Source organism: Littorina saxatilis, linkage group LG3, assembly GCF_037325665.1.
Source record: "Littorina saxatilis isolate snail1 linkage group LG3, US_GU_Lsax_2.0, whole genome shotgun sequence".
Taxonomy (NCBI): Eukaryota; Metazoa; Mollusca; class Gastropoda; order Littorinimorpha; family Littorinidae; genus Littorina; species Littorina saxatilis.
The window spans coordinates 69,260,525-69,280,408 of NC_090247.1; the positions used below are offsets into that span (position 1 = coordinate 69,260,525).

A 19,884-nucleotide genomic window follows, 5' to 3' on the forward strand; every position below is an offset into this window, starting at 1 on the left:
GTGTCCGAGGGCAAGCCGAAGGGCACGACATTCCGCTGACTGTAGCTTATCAAGCCATTTTCGAGCCGACGAGAAGTAGGCCCCCTGTCCATATGATAGTCTTGATCTTATAAGAGCTCTGGTGATGTTTGTTAGAATAACTGGGCACTTTGCCCATGGTTGGGCAGCCAGTATTTTAAGAAGGTTGATGGTCTTATTTGCTTTGCTTAAAAGATACTTTAAGTGAGCAGTCCATAGTCCATTTGAGGTGAAAAGTACGCCCAGATATTTCACCTGCTGACTGGGTGAGACAACAGATTTATCTAGTGAGAACTGTATCTTTTCTCGATCTTCCAGTTTTCGGTTTGTAAAGACAACGAATACAGTTTTCTCGGCAGAGAGAGTGAAGCCATTCTCCCGCATATAGTTCGCAATGTTATCTATAGCTATTTGCCACTCTTTACAGAATTTGTGTTCTGTTTTATAGGTTTTGTTTTGATACTCTTTGCATAGAGCAATATCATCCGCATAAAACGTCAGTTCGGCTCCATGTGTTTTAATTGTCGATATGTCATGCAGCATAATGCTAAAAAGCAGTGGTGCTATTACTGAGCCCTGTGGCACTCCCATGTCAACTTTGCGAGTGGATGATTTGGCACCTTTATAATCAGTTTGAAAGGATCTGTTCAGTAGGGTCTATGGTTACAATTAAACACATTTATCAATAGAACATACATGTGTAGTATGTCACATGAAGACGTAATATTACTGTCATTATCTCAAGTTTACAGTCTTTGCTAGCACGCAAGCCTTCTTCAAAGTGTCTATGGTTACACATGAACGTATATAATAGTACGTCATACGAAGACGTAATATTATCTTCTTCCAGGAAATCAACATGACACTTTTTTAGTCTCTATCAACCTTAATTACAAGAAGAATTAATTTGAAGAAGGCTTGCGTGCAAGCAAAGACTGTAAACTTGAGATAATGACAGTAATATTACGTCTTCATGTGACATACTACACATGTATGTTCTATTGATAAATGTGTTTAATTGTAACCATAGACCCTTGATTTATGATACATTCAAAAAGGCATGCGGGCTGGTAGAGACTAAATACTAATCATATTTTTGAAGAATGTAACTTTACGTCTGTATGTGACGTACGATCGGATGTTCCATTGTTGTGTTGTAACTATAGACGCTTGGTCTGTGCACCTTGAAGAAGGCCTGCGGGCCGAACATTTGGATTTAAAAAGATGCGACATTGTGGCTTGGTTTTGGACTTTTTATTGTGTTGTTTATATATATATAAATATATATATATATATATATGTGTGTGTGTGTGTGTGTGTGTGAGAGGGTGTGTGTGTGTTTATGTAGATGTGTGTGTGTGTGTGTGTGTGTGAGGGTGTGTGTGTGTGTTTATGTAGATGTGTGTGTGTGTGTGTGTGTGTGTGTGAGGGTGTGTGTGTGTGTTTATGTAGGTGTGTGTGTGTGTGTGAGGGTGTGTGTGTGAGGGTGTGTGTGTGTGTGTTCATGTAGATGTGTGTGTGTGTGTGTGTGTGTGTGTGTGTGTGTGTTTGTGTGTGTGTGTGTGTGCAAGGAGGGACATAAACACTGTTCATCTTCCCTTCAAGCAAAAGTAGCAACAACTCTGTTCAAGAACGAGCATTACGAGCTAGTAAAGTGTGTGTTCAACCCTCATTGCATTCATTGAAACAGCACGAAGCGTGTGGTGAGTCTTGCTATGTGTCAGTGACAAAAGTAAAGCATTTCAAGGCGCCCTCTTTCCAATGTCAACAATCATGTAAAATGCCACAGATCTGTCCAAGCCTTTACAGGGCAAATTTAATGTTGCAGATTGACACAGGTGGAAGTGCCGACATTTGCCCAGGAAAAACAAATCTCATTCTGCACAGAAAGCCGTCGGGCTGTGATTTTGAGGATAAAAGTCACTTGTTCATTTCAATGCTGGTTATTTTCTCAGGTTTCTCGAGGAGACGGGTTCCGCATGACTCTTAGCATGACTCTTAGCATGACTCTTAGCGTGACTCTTAGCATGACTCTTAGCATGACTCTTAGCACGACTCTTAGCATGACTCTTAGCATGACTCTTAGCGTGACTCTTAGCGTGACTCTTAGCATGACTCTTAGCGTGACTCTTAGCATGACTCTTAACATGACTTTTAACATGACTCTTAGCATGACTCTTAGCATGACTCTTAGCATGACTCTTAGCACGACTCTTAGCATGACTCTTAGCATGACTCTTAGCGTGACTCTTAGCGTGACTCTTAGCATGACTCTTAGCGTGACTCTTAACATGACTTTTAACATGACTCTTAGCATGACTCTTAGCATGACTCTTAGCACGACTCTTAGCATGACTCTTAGCATGACTCTTAGTGTGACTCTTAGCGTGACTCTTAGCATGACTCTTAGCGTGACTCTTAGCATGACTCTTAGCATGACTCTTAGCATGACTCTTAACATGACTCTTAGCATGACTCTTAGCGTGACTCTTAGCGTGACTCTTAGCGTGACTCTTAGCGTGACTCTTAGCATGACTCTTAGCGTGACTCTTAACATGGCTCTTAACATGACTCTTAGCATGACTCTTAGCATGACTCTTAACATGACTCTTAGCATGACTCTTAGCATGACTCTTAACATGACTCTTAGCATGACTCTTAGCATAACTCTTAGCATGACTCTTAGCGTGCTCACTTCCCATAGTTTCTAAGATCATATGGTTTTGTTCGTCTCTATCCAAGTAGACGGATGCTCGTGTCCAATGTCAATCAAGACTAATTCATGTTGACCATTTACGCGTGGAGAACGGAATATGCATTTGTTTTCAAAACGAATCAGTAAGTTATTGTTTCATTTTGACTGACAAGATTTCACCTCTTATGTTCAGATACAAGACCGTTAATATCCCGGGGCTGCAGCAGACTCTCATACAGTGGTGTGTGCAGGCAGCAAGAGATCAAGTCCAAAATGGTCCGATTCTGTCCCGTGACCTGCCCATTTGAGCGCTGCAACGTCCGACAAGGAACTTAGTCGATAAAGGGGGCCGACAAATGGTTGAAATGTGAAATGTGTGTATATGGGTGTGGGTCTGAAACAAACATATGATATGTTTATTTTAACCTGCCACTTCAAACATTATTTTATTCAGAAATAAAAATTCTATTTCAACTCTTTGAACGTGTTTTTGTGTTTGATGCTTATGTTATGGCTGTGTGTGTGTGTGTGTGTGTGTTTGTGTGTGTGTGTGTGTGTGTGTGTGTGTGTGTGTGTGTGTGTGTGTGTGTGTGTGTGTGTGTGTGTATTAATTGTTATACTGTCACTCTGAACTCATGCTTCCCAAAAGTAATAAATTACTTCTGACTGTGGTACACAATACATTTTCATAGCATTTTTTAAATCATTTTTAAGACATAAAAAATACAACGGAAGAAAAATACAAGCAATAACAATTTTTTTTTAAGTACAGACTAATACTGACGCTTTCTCTTTCGTATGCTGGATTCAGGTGGACTTACTCACAGTTGCAGACAGATACAGATTCAAACACGTGTCGAGCGTAAAACAAAAAGTGAAACTAGAGAATAACATGAACCTGAAAATTTTTAAAATATTTGTACCCAGCACCAAGAGAGATTATTGTAAAAAAAAAAATGTTTACTACAAAGTGTCTGTGTTCTTCACAAGACAGGAGAATTTACATAGCAACAGAAAACATGCTTGTAAATCACTGAGCACCAACAGTTAAAAATCACTCTCGCTCACCTCATGCAGATTGAAATGCAAACCTGCACACAACATGTAACATACACACAAACAAGGGGGAGCATCCGTGGACTGGCACTAATAATATGATATTACCCGCTATTACGAGCTAGTCGTGTGACAGAGAGTTTTCTTGCACACGAGACTGTAGATGTTTCACGACGGCTTTAGCCGGAGTGAAACAGCAGCAGTCGAGTGTGCAAGAAAACTCTCTGTCACACGACTAGCTCGTAATGGCGATTATGTCTCACAGCTTCAACAGAGGAGAGAACAAACACGTTTTGCGTACTCACGCTTGATAAACCTAAACACAGGAGCAGCCATTGTGGAGAGATCTACTTTTTGACGAAAGTGACCGAACAACTATAAATGACGTCTCGGAATATGTGAATGACGTCACAGTCATCGTCACAGTCTGTATCTTTTGAAGCATCGCAATCTTCATGACGTCTTTCTGTGTCTGCATCCGCGAAATGTTTGTTCTTTCCGGGATCTTTGTCATCTATGTTCACAACTCTGTCCTTATAGTGTCAGACTAACAGGCCTCCTGAGCGAGCCACTTTCCAAGGGCAGCTAAATTCGCGTATGGAAACAGTACTGTCGTCTGGGATGCCGTTTTCAGTATTCTGAGCGTTGAAGAATTTGTAAAGAAAAGAAACGATAACAGCAGGAGAAATAAAAGTCGTGTGTGCATTTTGGGGTTTTTGGGGGGACGATTTCGAGTTTGAATCCGTTCTTGCACATGCTCCAAAGCGCGTAACATACAATCTTGCACACGTTTGCTTTAGTAGTGGCAAAGAAGGAAAGCGTGTGACATACTGCATATGTAGCTAACTTTGCCCGTCTCACACCTTGTTAATGTTAGTGTCACTGGTACGCAACCTGTTCTTCATGCTCTTCTCTTTCCACCCGCGCTGCACTTTGTCCATCATTGTCCTCAGCTTGTGGTGGACTCGGCTTTAAAAAAAAAAGCAGGACAGCATTTTCGAAAACATCTTCTTGCACTTTCAAAGAAATGTCAAATGCATAAACTGTGTCATAAAAAAGCACAGGCACTGTATCATTGGTTTGGCACTGTTGCAGAAAGTCCTTGTCATCAGCTTTCATTTTGGCAGAGCAAGCGACACCCACAGTCCGACGAAAAATGTCCTCCATGTCAAGGAACATTTGCACAATGTTGTCTTTGACAAATGTCAGTCCTCCTCGGTTAAGCACCGTTGTCATGTCAGTTGAAGAACCACAATCACTTTCGGACAGCTCACTGAACCTCAGTGCTTCTAAAAAGCGCAGTTTCTCGTCTCTGTATGCACCTTTCTTGAGGCCCCAAACTTTTTTTTTTAGTTTCTTCACCACACTCCCATCAACATACCTGATCACATCCTTCTCCTCCTCACACACTGGCACCGGTCGGTCATTCGCTTTGTCTTCCTGTTTGCACCCATAGGTTGCTTCGACCAGCCTTTCAAACATCCTGAGGCAAATGGAAGCTGATGCATGAGTCGACTTGGTGACCTCTGTAATGCTTGCATGGCTTGAGCAGTACAATGCAACATACCTTGAGTAAGCCTTTTCCTAGGCCGCGTTCCGGAACTTCCCTCGTGGACCAAGGCATGACTCAAACACCTGAAGTTTGTCCCGAAGAACAGCACCTGTCAAACAGACCACAAAGTCTTACACTTGAACACATACAATAGAACCCCCTTTTTACATTTAGTCAAGTTTTGACTAAATGTTTTAACATAGAGGGGGAATCGAGACGAGGGTCGTGGTGTATGTGTGTGTGTGTGTGTGTGTGTGTGTGTGTGTGTGTGTGTGTGTGTGTGTGTGTGTGTGTGTGTGTCTGTCTGTCTGTGCGTGTGTGTGTGTAGAGCGATTCAGACCAAACTACTGGACCGATCTTTATGACATTTTACATGAGAGTTCCTGGGAATGATATCTACGGAATTTTTTTTCCTTTTTTCGATAAGTACCTTTGATGACGTCATATCCGGCTTTTTGTAAAAGTTAAGGCGGCACTGTCACACCTTCATTTTTCAATAAAATTGATTGAAATTTGTGTAAAGCAATCTTCGACGAAGCTCGGACTTCGGTATTGCATTTCAGCTTGGTGGCTTAAAAATTAATTAATGACTTTGGTCATTAAAAATCTGAAAATTGTAAAAAATAATTTTTTTTAAAACGATCCAAATTTACGTTCATCTTATTCTTCATCATTTTCTGATTCCAAAAACATATAAATATGTTATATTTAGATTAAAAACAAGCTCTGAAAATTAAAAATATAAAAATTATGACTAAAATTAAATTGTCGAAATCAATTTAAAAACACTTTCATCTTATTCCTTGTCGGTTCCTGATTCCAAAAACATATAGATATGATATGTTTGGATGACAAACACGCTCAGAAAGTTAAAACAAAGAGAGGTACAGAAAAGCGTAACAGCGCAACTACTACCCCGCTCTTCTTGTCAATTTCACTGCCTTTGCCATGAGCGGTGGACTGACGATGCTACGAGTATACGGTCTTGCTGAAAAATTGCATTGCGTTCAGTTTCATTCTGTGAGTTCGACAGCTTGACTAAATGTTGTATTTTCGCCTTACACGACTTGTTATTACCTCAAACAATCTGAGAAAGCGGGTCGTTAAAAGGAGGCAGTCTTAAAATGAAGGCAAATTTACAGAAATTATGCACAGACAAACGGACAAACTTAGGTCTTAAAACTAGAATAAAAGGGAGGGATTATCAAATTGAGGGGGGGGGGGGGTGGTGGTCCAATGTATATATATATATATATATATATATATCCCATGACCTCCCTTCTTTGTCTCTGTTACTTCAGTATGGGTATATATGTTGTATTTTTATAGCTCAATAAATACATCATGGACTCCAAAAAATATATGATAGTGCAGATTCCGATTTGGGCAAAGGACTACTTTCCTCCCGACCTTTGACCTCGCTCGCGCCGAACAATGTGACACATTTGTATGAAGTTCTAAAATCGTATTGCACGGCTCAGAAAACCATATCAGTTGCACGCAAAAATGAATCTCAGAACTGATCTGATGTATGAGATGCAATAAGCAAAAGTTTCTTTCATTATGAAAACAATGCAGGTCGAAAAAAACGAACATTCAACTTACAAGATAACCAGATGCTAGCGAACCAAAACAAAAACACGAGTACCCTCCCCTTGCATCGTTAGCAGACGACTTTTGAGAATCTGTCGGTAGTGTGTTTTGCCGGTGTGCGCCTTCAGCTATCAAACATCGGCTGTTTCACGTGTTTTGCGAGCAAGTCTACTCTTTTGCCTGGCTCTGCAGTAAGTCCACATATTTTTCCGTAATCCAGTCATATTCCTTCAAAATGCAATCAATCGGCGGTGACAGACGTGTCGGTCGCGTTTTCCTCTCACCCATACCAGTTTAAGTTCATCCATGCAAACACACTCGCAAAACACGTAGATACATTTCAAATAGGGAGCAAATGGTTAAATCTAAACCTACATATTTGTTCCCTAAGATTTGCTTCTCTGTCAATAAGCCTAATTACACACGTTCGAGAAAAACAACGTGGAATCAATTCTGAATCGAGTAAGCCAAATGGGTCCCAAACGCGTTTCGCCCGTTCTGCCGACCTGAAACGCAAAACAAAAGAATTGTGCGCTTCAACTAAATTAATTTCTATTCGACTTCATTACTTTCTTGCAACTTATGAACCTTTACTAAAAGCTTTTAAATGGTCTGAAAGTAGTGTTACCGCGTACTTATCGATGCACTCATTCGTTTTATTTTTTCAGCGACGGTCACTTAGTTTAAGGTTGCAAAAGGGCTAAGTCTCGCTGGCAACAGTTTTACCCTGCACAGATCGCAACAGTGCCGCTAGTAGTCTACACTTTGTGTTTGATGGTAGAATGGGATATACAGATTACAACACTCGTGGTTTTTTATATGGCTTGTATTTCAGTCAAGACCCAGCGGGAATATCAATCGAGAGACACTCGCCAAAGGCTCGTGTCTCCCGATGATATTCATCCGCTGGGTCTTGACTGAAATACAAGCCAAAAAAAAACCACTCGTGTTGTAACCTATACATATATATATATATATATATATATATATATATATATATATATATATATATATATATATATATATATATATATATATATATATATATATATATATATGTATAGGTTACAACACGAGTGGTTTTTTATATGGCTTGTATTTCAGTCAAGACCCAGCGGATGAATATCATCGGGAGACACGAGCCTTTGGCGAGTGTCTCTCGATTGATATTCCCGCTGGGTCTTGACTGAAATACAAGCCATATAAAAAACCACGAGTGTTGTAATCTGTATATCCCATTCTACCATCAAACACAAAGTGTAGACTACTAGCGGCACTGTTGCGATCTGTGCAGGGTAAAACTGTTGCCAGCGAGACTTAGCCCTTTTGCAACCTTAAACTAAGTGACCGTCGCTGAAAAAATAAAACGAATGAGTGCATCGATAAGTACGCGGTAACACTACTTTCAGACCATTTAAAAGCTTTTAGTAAAGGTTCATAAGTTGCAAGAAAGTAATGAAGTCGAATAGAAATTAATTTAGTTGAAGCGCACAATTCTTTTGTTTTGCGTTTCAGGTCGGCAGAACGGGCGAAACGCGTTTGGGACCCATTTGGCTTACTCGATTCAGAATTGATTCCACGTTGTTTTTCTCGAACGTGTGTAATTAGGCTTATTGACAGAGAAGCAAATCTTAGGGAACAAATATGTAGGTTTAGATTTAACCATTTGCTCCCTATTTGAAATGTATCTACGTGTTTTGCGAGTGTGTTTGCATGGATGAACTTAAACTGGTATGGGTGAGAGGAAAACGCGACCGACACGTCTGTCACCGCCGATTGATTGCATTTTGAAGGAATATGACTGGATTACGGAAAAATATGTGGACTTACTGCAGAGCCAGGCAAAAGAGTAGACTTGCTCGCAAAACACGTGAAACAGCCGATGTTTGATAGCTGAAGGCGCACACCGGCAAAACACACTACCGACAGATTCTCAAAAGTCGTCTGCTAACGATGCAAGGGGAGGGTACTCGTGTTTTTGTTTTGGTTCGCTAGCATCTGGTTATCTTGTAAGTTGAATGTTCGTTTTTTTCGACCTGCATTGTTTTCATAATGAAAGAAACTTTTGCTTATTGCATCTCATACATCAGATCAGTTCTGAGATTCATTTTTGCGTGCAACTGATATGGTTTTCTGAGCCGTGCAATACGATTTTAGAACTTCATACAAATGTGTCACATTGTTCGGCGCGAGCGAGGTCAAAGGTCGGGAGGAAAGTAGTCCTTTGCCCAAATCGGAATCTGCACTATCATATATTTTTTGGAGTCCATGATGTATTTATTGAGCTATAAAAATACAACATATATACCCATACTGAAGTAACAGAGACAAAGAAGGGAGGTCATGGGATATATATATATATATATATATATATATATGTTATAGCCCAAGTAGAAAACTCTTTGCTCTATGCTCCTGTTATATTTTCAGTATCCCTACACTGCCTGAGATCGAATTTGGCCATGTGGAAACCCCCACACGGCTTCCTCCATGTAGACTACAATGATGTTTTAAGCGGGGAAAGGTCCTTTCGAACTAAGACATGACGGGGTTTATAGCGTGACTTTTTATGTCTAGAAGAAAATCTTCTACCAAAAATACGTTTTTAAAATTTGAGTCCTTAGCGGACTATCATCTCTCAGATGATAACCCCACGTCCGATAAAGACCCCCCTGCGTGTTGAAGGGGGGGGGGAATTCATTTGTTTTTTATGTGTTTAGATTGCAGTATACCCACCATATTAAAAACCCAACACGTCTTCCTCCATGTAGACTTCAATGAAGTGCTAAGTGAGGAAAAGCTCTTTCGAGCTAACACATGACGGGGTTCACAGTGTGACTTTTATGTCTAGAAGAAACCAAGTTTTTCAAAATGTAAGTCCTCATCGGACTGGGGGTGTTATTTTTAACTGTGTTTATAACAACAAACAATACAAATATCAACAAACAATACAAATATCAACAAACAATACAAATATTAACAAACAATACAAATATTAACAAACAATAACAACAAACAATACAAATAATAGCAAACAATAACAACAAACACAAGCAATTGTGAACACTTTTTATTTGACTGTCCATTGTACACGAATGTTAGAGCAACCACTATTGATACTCTACCAGATAATAATAACTTGCTGTGTACGGTACTAGTGACAAGTCCTTGGATGAAAACGCAGCGCTGTTTCATCAGATTCAGAAATTTATATTAGACAGCAAACGTTTTTGTTAATACCATATGTTTAGTCCTTTTGCTATTAGAGCATCGAATTGATCTATTGTGGATGCAATCTCTCTCTCTCTCTCTCTCTCTCTCTCTCTCTCTCTCTCTCTCTCTGTCTCTCTCTCTCTCTCTCTCTCTGATTGTCCTCTGTGTCTCTATGTGTGTGCCTCTATGTGTGTGTTTGTGTGTGTGTGTGTGTGTGTATGTGTGTGTATGTGTGTGTATGTGTGTGTGGGTGTGTGTGTGTCATCGTGTGTGTGTGTGTGTGTGTGTGAGATTTCTGTACCACTGTTGCTATAGTTAACGTTGTTGTTCTTGTTTTCATTTGTTTAAATATCATGCATTTATAATATTGTCCGCCACATTACTCGTTTGTTTCTAAGAGCACATTTATAAGTTTATCTCGTTGTTCTCCCCGAATTACAACTTTCAATTACGGCTTTGTATCTATGCAACTGAATAAAAACTGTTTAAACCAAGCAGTAGGATATCCCAGGACCGGGAAGGGATACGTCGTCAAGCCTCTTTTTCTCTGTAGTAGGTTGCTTGTGCAAATTATTCGAGTTTCTGTCTTTGAACTAAAACCCCATTTTAAAAAATTCGTCGTTTCATATTTGTTGCGTTTGTTCACTTTTTAAAACGGGAACTCACCAAAACCACACACTACTTCACACACATTTTATTTTATTTTTTTTTTTTACTCAGAAAGAGAATGAGAGGTCAGAGAGAGAGCGTGCCGTACTACGCAGCGACTTTATTAATTAGGAGCCGCGTGTTGTCCGCTGACGGCTGGGGTATCGCGAAATAAAAGCGTGCTCCCCGCTCGCAGATCGCCTCAGGAGATTAAATAGGTGGTAAGCACAGCTGGTGTTGTTAAAAGTAAATAACCAAGCTATGCGCGACCGTGTACATAGAAATAATGAAGAGAGAGAGAGAGAGAGAGAGAGAGAGAGAGAGAGAGAGAGAGAGAGAGAGAGAGAGAGAGAGAGAGAGAGATTAAAATCAACGCTATTCAGCTCGTCGTTGCCGGCTTGCTTGGCAGAAACATTCGCCGCGCCAGTTGATACCACCAGCCCCGTCCCAACAAATTCTCTCCACTCTTTATTTTCTCCCATTTTCCTTTCCGAACAAGCCACAGCTTAAAACGGGGACATGTTCTCTCGCTCTGAGAATCGCTCTCACCACAGAAACAATACCACCAGCCCTGTCCCAACAAATTCTCTCCACTCTTTATTTTCTCCCATTTTCCTTTCCGAACAAGCCACAGCTTAAAACGGGGACATATTCTCTCGCTCTGAGAATCGCTCTCACCACAGAAACAATACCACCAGCCCTGTCCCAACAAATTCTCTCCACTCTTTATTTTCTCCCATTTTCCTTTCCGAACAAGCCACAGCTTAAAACGGGGACATGTTCTCTCGCTCTGAGAATCGCTCTCACCACAGAAACAATATCACCAGCCCCGTCCCAACAAATTCTCTCCACTCTTTATTTTCTCCCATTTTCCTTTCCGAACAAGCCACAGCTTAAAACGGGGACATGTTCTCTCGCTCTGAGAATCGCTCTCACCACAGAAATAATACCACCAGCCCGGTCCCAACAAATTCTCGCCACTCTTTATTTTCTCCCATTTTCCTTTCCGAACCACAACTTAAAACGGGGACATGTTCTCTCGCTCTGAGAATCGCTCTCACCACAGAAACAATATCACCAGCCCCGTCCCAACAAATTCTCGCCACTCTTTATTTTCTCTCATTTTCCTTTCCAAGCCACAACTTAAAAACGGGGACATGTTCTCTCGCTCTAAGAATCGCTCTTGCTCTCTTTTTTATTTTTCTTTCCAACCACAGACACACATTCTGGTTTATCAACGCTGCTGGTGGTGCTGAGTGCAACAATTAGATGCTTGGGGCGGAGAGAGAGAAAAAAAATTCGTATTAAACGCAACCACTCAAAAAAGAGTGTTCTGAAACTATCTCGTCATAGCTCCTACGACTCAACTTTTGTTGTTTAGTTTTGGATCTCACAAATTTTGGCTCGGAATTGTTACTATTCATTGTGCAATTTTAGTGATAATGTATTACTCAGAGAATGAGAGATTGCCCGTTTTTTTTTAGTTTTTTTTTAGTCATGGTAACACTTTCAAAAGGTATCAACACTACTGGTGCGTGCCACAAGGAAAACAGAATAATAATAATATTTCCAGTTCCTTTTCCACACCAACGGAAACGTATGTTCTCTTTCTTTTCTCTCATCAACAACAAATCACGCTCACATTTCTCCAGGAGTGTTTGGTGTCTATGTAAACTGTGTTCACTAGACTGATATGCGATGAGATCAAGAGCGTTGCAACTGGGAATATTATTTTATCTATGAAAAACACTGACGCAGTGTGTTTCCCCCACAGACTCAAAAAATGGCAGAGTTAGTATCAGCATATAAGGCCGCCACCAAATCCTCTAAGTGTCCAGCCAGCTTGGAAAACCGCAGCTGTCGAATTTGACCCGCTGCTGGGAGATTAATGACTGGCCCGCACCTGGGCTACTCAGCCCAGCTGGCAGAAATAGCATAGAAGCACTGTACAGCGCTTTGCTGAGGCCTTTTCGTTGTAATCTTAAAAGTGTACACTGTGACTGAGTTTTATAACGATGAGCGAGTCAACATGCACGGCCACTGTCTTTGCTTGTTGCAGAGAAACTGAGCACAAGATGTAATAACCAGTTTCTCAACGACAATTTAACTGTACATTTTTGATTTGTTGATGATTCCATTATTCTTGTTATTTTACTTTGAGACGATGATAAACTTGACACACCACCGAAGCGCTCATTTATAAAAGATCATCACAAGACTGCAAGCGACAGACGAGATGTACTGAGAACTTTTGTTTGTTTATATTTCGTTTAAACTTAGTCAGTGGTCTCCAAATTATTATGCTTTCTCTGTAAGTTTAATTTTGTGGGAAGCATTCTCCATTTCTCGTGTTTTGAATTTGGCGCAGTGAGAGTTTGTTTACATCCGCGCCGGCTTGCGGCATTCAACTACGGCTTGACCTTCCCTTTGTAATTGGGACATTTCTAAAACGTTATGACGCACGTATTTTCCATCGGCCGCGCCCTGTACTGATTTTCTGAAAGTAAAGTTCTTACTTTAAACTTTTAATGGGCCAACAATGTTAAATACACGACCACTTTAGCAGCTTTCAAGCTGATGTGGAAACAAATTATTTTTGTAATCTCTAGCCGGCCGACACTGACTAGCCTGGGTTCACTTCTGGACTAAAGTTCAAGTTGATCACGGAAGTAACATATTTTCGACTGTTTAATTTTGTCTCCCAACACGCTCCTCTTAAATATGAGCGTATAATTAATTCAATGTTAAACTTTAATATTACTCTAAACCGAGTTCTCGTTCCAACGGAGTTTGTTGCCATGGAGAAATAAACAAGCAGCCATGCATCGTCTGCTAAACTGCGGCCCAGCCCGTCGCAGGCAGGCTTTGATATAATAGAGATAAAATGTTCCCCAACTAACAGCGGCTTCGTGAGTTGCCAGGCCGTTGAGGGTAATCATTCTTGGCTTCTCTGTCAGCGCCTGGTGATACTGCTGCTGTTTGGGGCTTCGCCGTTTGCGGCTTTACGACACCCTGACGATCTTATTTGGCAAAGAGTGTATCCCTACTTCGGATTCCGTATAAGCTCGTATAAGCTCGATCTTTGGTATCCAGCTCGCTGACCGGGTGTAATAACAGCGTGTTCGCAGGTCCACTCAGGAGATTAGATCCGCGGTAGCGCAGGTGCCAGCTGGTGTTGTTAAAAGTAATGAGGCAAGGTATGCGCTGCCGTGTATTCTGATTTTATCAACGCTACTGCTGCGCGCCTACCGTACAACAGAGAGAAAAAAATGATATTCCCCCTTCGTTCTATATTTCAGTCGATCAGAAACTGGATAGTTCTTTTAAAAGAAAGAATCGTCCCCCGATCTTTTTCTCCCTTGTGTGAATCACAGATTGTCTAAATCGTAGTAATGGTCAACTTCTCTTGTTTAGTGCACATTGCTCAGAGAAAGAGAATGAAATAGAGAGAGACAGAGAGAGAGAGACAGAGAGAGACAGAGAGAGAGAGACAGAGAGACAGAGAGCTCCTACGACTAAACTTTTATTGTTTAGTTTTGTACATCACATCTTACAACTTTTGGCTCGGAATTGTTACCACCATTCATTGTGCAATTTTAGTGGCAATGCATTCATCAGAGAATGAGAGATTGCCCGTTCTTCATTTTAGTGATAGTAACACTTTCAAAAGGTATCAACACTATACTGGTGCGTGTATCACAAGGGAAACAGAATAATAATAATATTTCCAGTTCCTTTTCCACACCAACGGAAACGTATGTTCCGATTTTTCTTTTCTCTCATCAACAATCACATGTTTAGGGAGAGAGAGAGAGAAAAAAACAAACACATTCGTAGCAAACGCAACACTTGTGTGTGTGTGTGCGAATGAATCACAGATTGTCTAAAATCGTAAACAGGGACTTCAGGACTTCAACTTTTTTTTGTTTTTCATATCAAACAACTGTTAGCTCAAACACTTTTCCCCCCGTGTGCTGCATTCTCTTTCTTTTTGTTTTAAACTGTGAATTGTGTCAAAATCGTGAAGGTCTCCTCAAACTGCCTTGCACAGATTGTTGTCGAAATCGTAAAGGATTTTAACTTTCCTTTTCCGTGTGTGCTCTTTGTAAAATTGTCTTGTAAATATTTTCTTGTGTCGTTTTATATCTCACAGTTTGTGGCTTTGGTCTTCCAACTCGCTTCGTTTTTTGATTTTATATCTCACAGTTTGTGGGTTTGGTCTTCCAACTCGCTTCGTTTTTTGATTGTCCTGAAACTGCCTTGCACAGATTGTTGTCGAAATCGTAAAGGATGTTAACTTTCTGTTTCCGTGTGTGCTATTTTTAAAATTGTCTTGTAAATTTTGTCGACATAAATTTGTTGTTGTGTCGTTTCATGTCTTACAATTTGTAGCTTTGTTCTTTGTATCTGTTAAGGGGTTCAACTCGCTTCGTTATTTGATTAAGTCCCTAAATTTTGGTTGTGGTTTAATTTTTGTTGTGGTTTAATTTTTGTTTTGTTTTTGTTCTTTTTCATTTTGTTTTTGTTGTTGTCTTATATTGGGACTTATTTTTCCACTGCGGTCGTTGGAGATGTTGTCAGTCCAACTGCCACCAGACAACCCCACCCTCTCCCGTGGTTATCTGCTTTATATAGATGTTGAGATAAGATCGATGAGTCCTGTGATTGGTTGATTTGTGTTTTTGGTTATGATTGGTCGGTCGGTTTTCTCTCGGGCGTTTTGATTGGTTGGAACCAAAGCACTGTTCATTATTCCTACGACAAAGAAAAAGTCCACAGTAGCACTAAATTTTAATTGACTGAATAATATTGCTGATATTCCTCCGCGTAGAGAGAGATATCTTTTTCCTCTAAAAAAAAAGAAGTTCTGTTTGTTGAAGCATATTACTCTTTTTAACATCGTGCTCAAAAGTCACGAACAACACTAACACTAAGACTTTTTGTTGTTAAAATTCTTTGGAAGCGAGTTTGTGGGGGGCCCCAACTATAAAAAAAAAAGTAGTTCTCCTTTTTGTGTGGCCAGAATCCTATATTTTATAAGTACTATTTTAGCAAAGTGCTCAAAAGTCACTAACACAAACACCTCCACTACTAACACAAAGACTCGTTGTTGTTGAAATTCTTTCGAAGCGAGTTTTGGGGCCAAATAAACAGAAGTTCTCATTGCCAGAATCATATATTATGTAGTCTATAACAGCACTTTAGCATCGTACTCAAAAGTCACTTACACCACCACTACCACCACAAAGACTTTTTGTTGTTGAAATTCTTTCGAAGCGAGTTTAGGGCCAAATAAACAGAAGTTCTCTTTTGTCAGAATCATATATCTATAAGCCTGCACATCACTTTTTTGTGTGGATCATCGTACTTAAATGTCCTGACACAATATCAACGCAGAAAGGACGGTGAAAGGTTTCCCCCTTCTTTCTTTCTTTCTTTCTTTCTTTTCTCAATCATGAATCTTCTTTTTTTCTTTGGTAATTCCGTTTCAAATTGTGTGAAGTTTTTTTGTTTCCTTCCTTGTCATTCTTGGGTGTGGATGGGTGTTTGGTTTCGAGTCTAGAAATAAAGTTGTACATTATAATTTATGGGAGTGAGAGTAGTACTACGTTGTTCTTCGTCTTCTTCTTTAAAACTTTTTGTTTGAGATGACTGATATGTGGGTAATTTGTTGTGAGCGGCGAAAAGTTACTCCCCTGCAGTATACATTATTAATGCCCAGACACAACTTCGACACAGAAAGGACGGTGAAAGGTTTCCCCCTTCTTTCTTTCTTTCTTTCTTTCTTTTCTCAATCATGAATCTTCTTTTTTTCTTTGGTAATTCCGTTTCAAATTGTGTGAAGTTTTTTTGTTTCCTTCCCTGTCATTTTTGGGTGTGGATGGGTGTTTGGTTTCGAGTCTAGAAATAAAGTTGTACATTATAATTTATGGGAGTGAGAGTAGTACTACGTTGTTCTTCGTCTTCTTCTTTAAAACTTTTTGTTTGAGATGACTGATGATGTGTGGGTAATTTGTTGTGAGCGGCGAAAAGTTACTCCCCAGTATACATTACTAAAAATGCCCAGACACAACTTCGACACAGAAAGGACGGTGAAAGGTTCCCCCCCCCCCTTCTTTCTTTCTTTCTTTCTTTCTTTCTTTCTTTCTTCTCTCAATCATGAGTCTTCTTTTTTTTTTCTTTGTTAATTCCGTTTCAAATTGTGTGAAGTTTTTTTTGTTTCCTTCCTTGTCATTACCGACCCAAAACCACTGAGACACTTTGAACTCCGTTTTGAATTTTTGTTAGTGTGTAGGGCCATTCACATTCACTGATTTTCTCTGGATCAGTTTTCACTCCATTTTTTTTTGTTGGTGTTGTTTCGAAAACGCCGCAAACAACACCAACCCCGAGAGAGAGAGAGAGAGACAAATGAGAGAGAAAAAAAGGAATCGTGGTAGAAATAGTTATTAGTAGTATAATACGCCGACCCCGCCCACTTCCGTGTGTGGTAAGTTTGTAGGTCTTCCAGCAAGAACAAACAAATCACACAGAACAACAAATCGAAATTGATTGTGAAGGGAAAGAAGAAACCATCCCACCACCACCACCACCGCCTCTTCTTCTGATCATCATTTTGCTACACCCGACACTATTAACAACGACGACAAGTTTGACGATATCCTCAGCTTTATTGCTGATGAAAATGAGTCTGAAGATGATTTCTACTATCAGGATATAGTCTTACGACTGATCCGACAGACGCCCCTATCGACGGTTTTGTTTGATCAGTGAAGGGAGAGAGAGAGATGGCCAGCCAACCCTCCCGTTTTTCATTGGTCGCTGTGTCAGTTTAAACTGTGTGTGACTTTTAGTCTTGTTATTTTCCCATAGAGAAAATCTGCAAAAAAAAGGGGGCGCGCCCCTCCTGATTCTCTGAAAAAAAAGAAGAAAAGGAATTTGGATGTAATGTTATCAAATGTATACTGATGGTATCATTGGTATGGAATCTTTTTTTTCCTTCTCGGTCAGGTTTTAACTCAACCACGACTGACTTTTTGCCCGAAGTATAGTAGCCACAGAGATTGCGTTGTATGATGATGAGGTAGATTTCCTCTGCCGGAGGATCTCTTCCCCACCCACCCAAACCGCCACCTCTTATAACGGCCGCGAAGTTTATCTCACTAGTTGCAGACCTCGTTGGGCTGATGTGTGACTTTTAGTCTTGTTATTTTGCCATAGAGAAAATCTGCAAAAAAAAGGGGGCGCGCCCCTCCTGATTCTCTGAAAAAAAAAAAAGAATTTGGATGTAATGTTATCAAATGTATACTGATGGTATCATTGGTATGGAATCTTTTTTTTCCTTCTCGGTCAGGTTTTAACTCAACCACGACTGACTTTTTGCCCGAAGTATAGTAGCCACAGAGATTGCGTTGTATGATGATGAGGTAGATTTCCTCTGCCGGAGGATCTCTTCCCCACCCACCCAAACCGCCACCTCTTATAACGGCCGCGAAGTTTATCTCACTAGTTGCAGACCTCGTTGGGCTGATGTGTGACTTTTAGTCTTGTTATTTTGCCATAGAGAAAATCTGCAAAAAAAAGGGGGCGCGCCCCTCCTGATTCTCTGAAAAAAAAAAAGAATTCGGATGTAATGTTATCAAATGTATACCGATGGTATCATTGGTATGGAATCTTTTTTTTCCTTCTCGGTCAGGTTTTAACTCAACCACGACTGACTTTTTGCCCGAAGTATAGTATAGCCACAGAGATTGCGTTGTATGATGATGAGGTAGATTTCCTCTGCCGGAGGAATTCTTCCCCACCCACCCAAACCGCCACCTCTTATAACGGCCGCGAAGTTTATCTCACTAAGTTGCAGACGACCTCGTTGGGCTGATACTACATACCGTTTTGGACCTGATAACAGGTTTTCTGAGAGATCACACTTTATACGAGAATCAGACTATGTTTAAGAGCAAAACAAGTTGACGGCTTTTTTTTTTTTTTTGCTTCAAGCTTTTATAAAAAAAAATATCACCCGGCCGGCGGTGGTGGTGGTGGTGGTAAAAGACAGACAGCAATTGAACGGCCGTGAAGTCTGTGTGATGGCATTCCAGTCATTGGTGGTATTTGTGTTCTAGGTGCTTTATACAAATACAAACATAAATCACGTACAGTTTGTTTGTTTTTTCATGTGTTGAAGCTAAAAGAAGGCTGAGTCGAAAAGTACTTGGTTGCTTGTAATATTTCAGTGGGATGAATTTTCTCTGGGAGTATCGCGGCGTAATAACAACAGCGTGTCACGCTGCTCTCACAGGCCGCCGCTCAGTAGATTAAGATCCGCAGTAGTACAGCTGGCGTTACTATTATATTATACGCGGCCGTGTGTAGAGAGAAAATGAATATTCTCAGTTCCCCTTCCTTCCGTTATTTTACCCTGAACAGAAACTGTCACACAGCCACCATTTCAAATCCAGGCAGAATATTGAAATGAAATTGGAAGGAGAGAGAGAGAGAAAGAGAGCCGGCTGGTCTCTCTTGACAAACCGGCAGGGAAATAAAGAAGAGGGAAGGGAAAGATTTTGACTTCAACACCGCGACCATGCAGATTTCTCAACAACAACAAAAAAAGGAAGGGGAGTTTTCACCACAGATCCTCCCCCGCCCCGGTAGCACAACACATTGCTCTCTTGACTTAAACCGGCAGGGAAATAATGTTCTACCCCCCCGTTGTCCGCTCTTCTTGTCAATTTCACTACTGCCTTTGTTTGCCATGAGCATGAGCGGTGGACTGACACGGGATGCTATAGTACGAGTATAATATACCATACCCGTCTAGCTGAAAAATTGGCATTGGCGTTCAGTTTCATTCTGTGAGTTCGACAGCTACTTGACTAAATGTTGTATTTTCGTCTTACCCCGCGACTTGTTTTCTTTTTGTTTTCAAGCCGCAACTAAACGGGACATGTTCTCTCTCTCCCCAAACACAGAAACAAGTTAATATATGCTTTATTGACCCCCGGATCTCCACAGCGTTAATCAGGCGCGGTGTTCTTCACGGCAATTCAGTGAGTGATTCGTCGAAAGCTGTAGTCCCCTGCTAGTACTTATAGTGATCATCTTCTAT

General features: G+C 40.5%; 2 long non-coding RNA genes across 2 annotated transcripts in view; one reads left to right on the forward strand and one right to left on the reverse strand.

The window, feature by feature from the left end:
• Positions 1 to 3,192, forward strand: part of LOC138961035 (uncharacterized) — a 23,790-nt gene extending 20,598 nt beyond the window's left edge. Inside the window, exon 3 of the long non-coding RNA XR_011454130.1 lies at positions 2,907 to 3,192. This is a non-coding gene — a long non-coding RNA (uncharacterized lncRNA). The remainder of the gene's footprint in view (positions 1 to 2,906) is intronic.
• A 679-nt stretch (positions 3,193 to 3,871) lies between these two features.
• Positions 3,872 to 19,884, reverse strand: part of LOC138961036 (uncharacterized) — a 67,391-nt gene continuing 51,378 nt past the window's right edge. Inside the window, exon 3 of the long non-coding RNA XR_011454132.1 lies at positions 3,872 to 5,430. This is a non-coding gene — a long non-coding RNA (uncharacterized lncRNA). The remainder of the gene's footprint in view (positions 5,431 to 19,884) is intronic.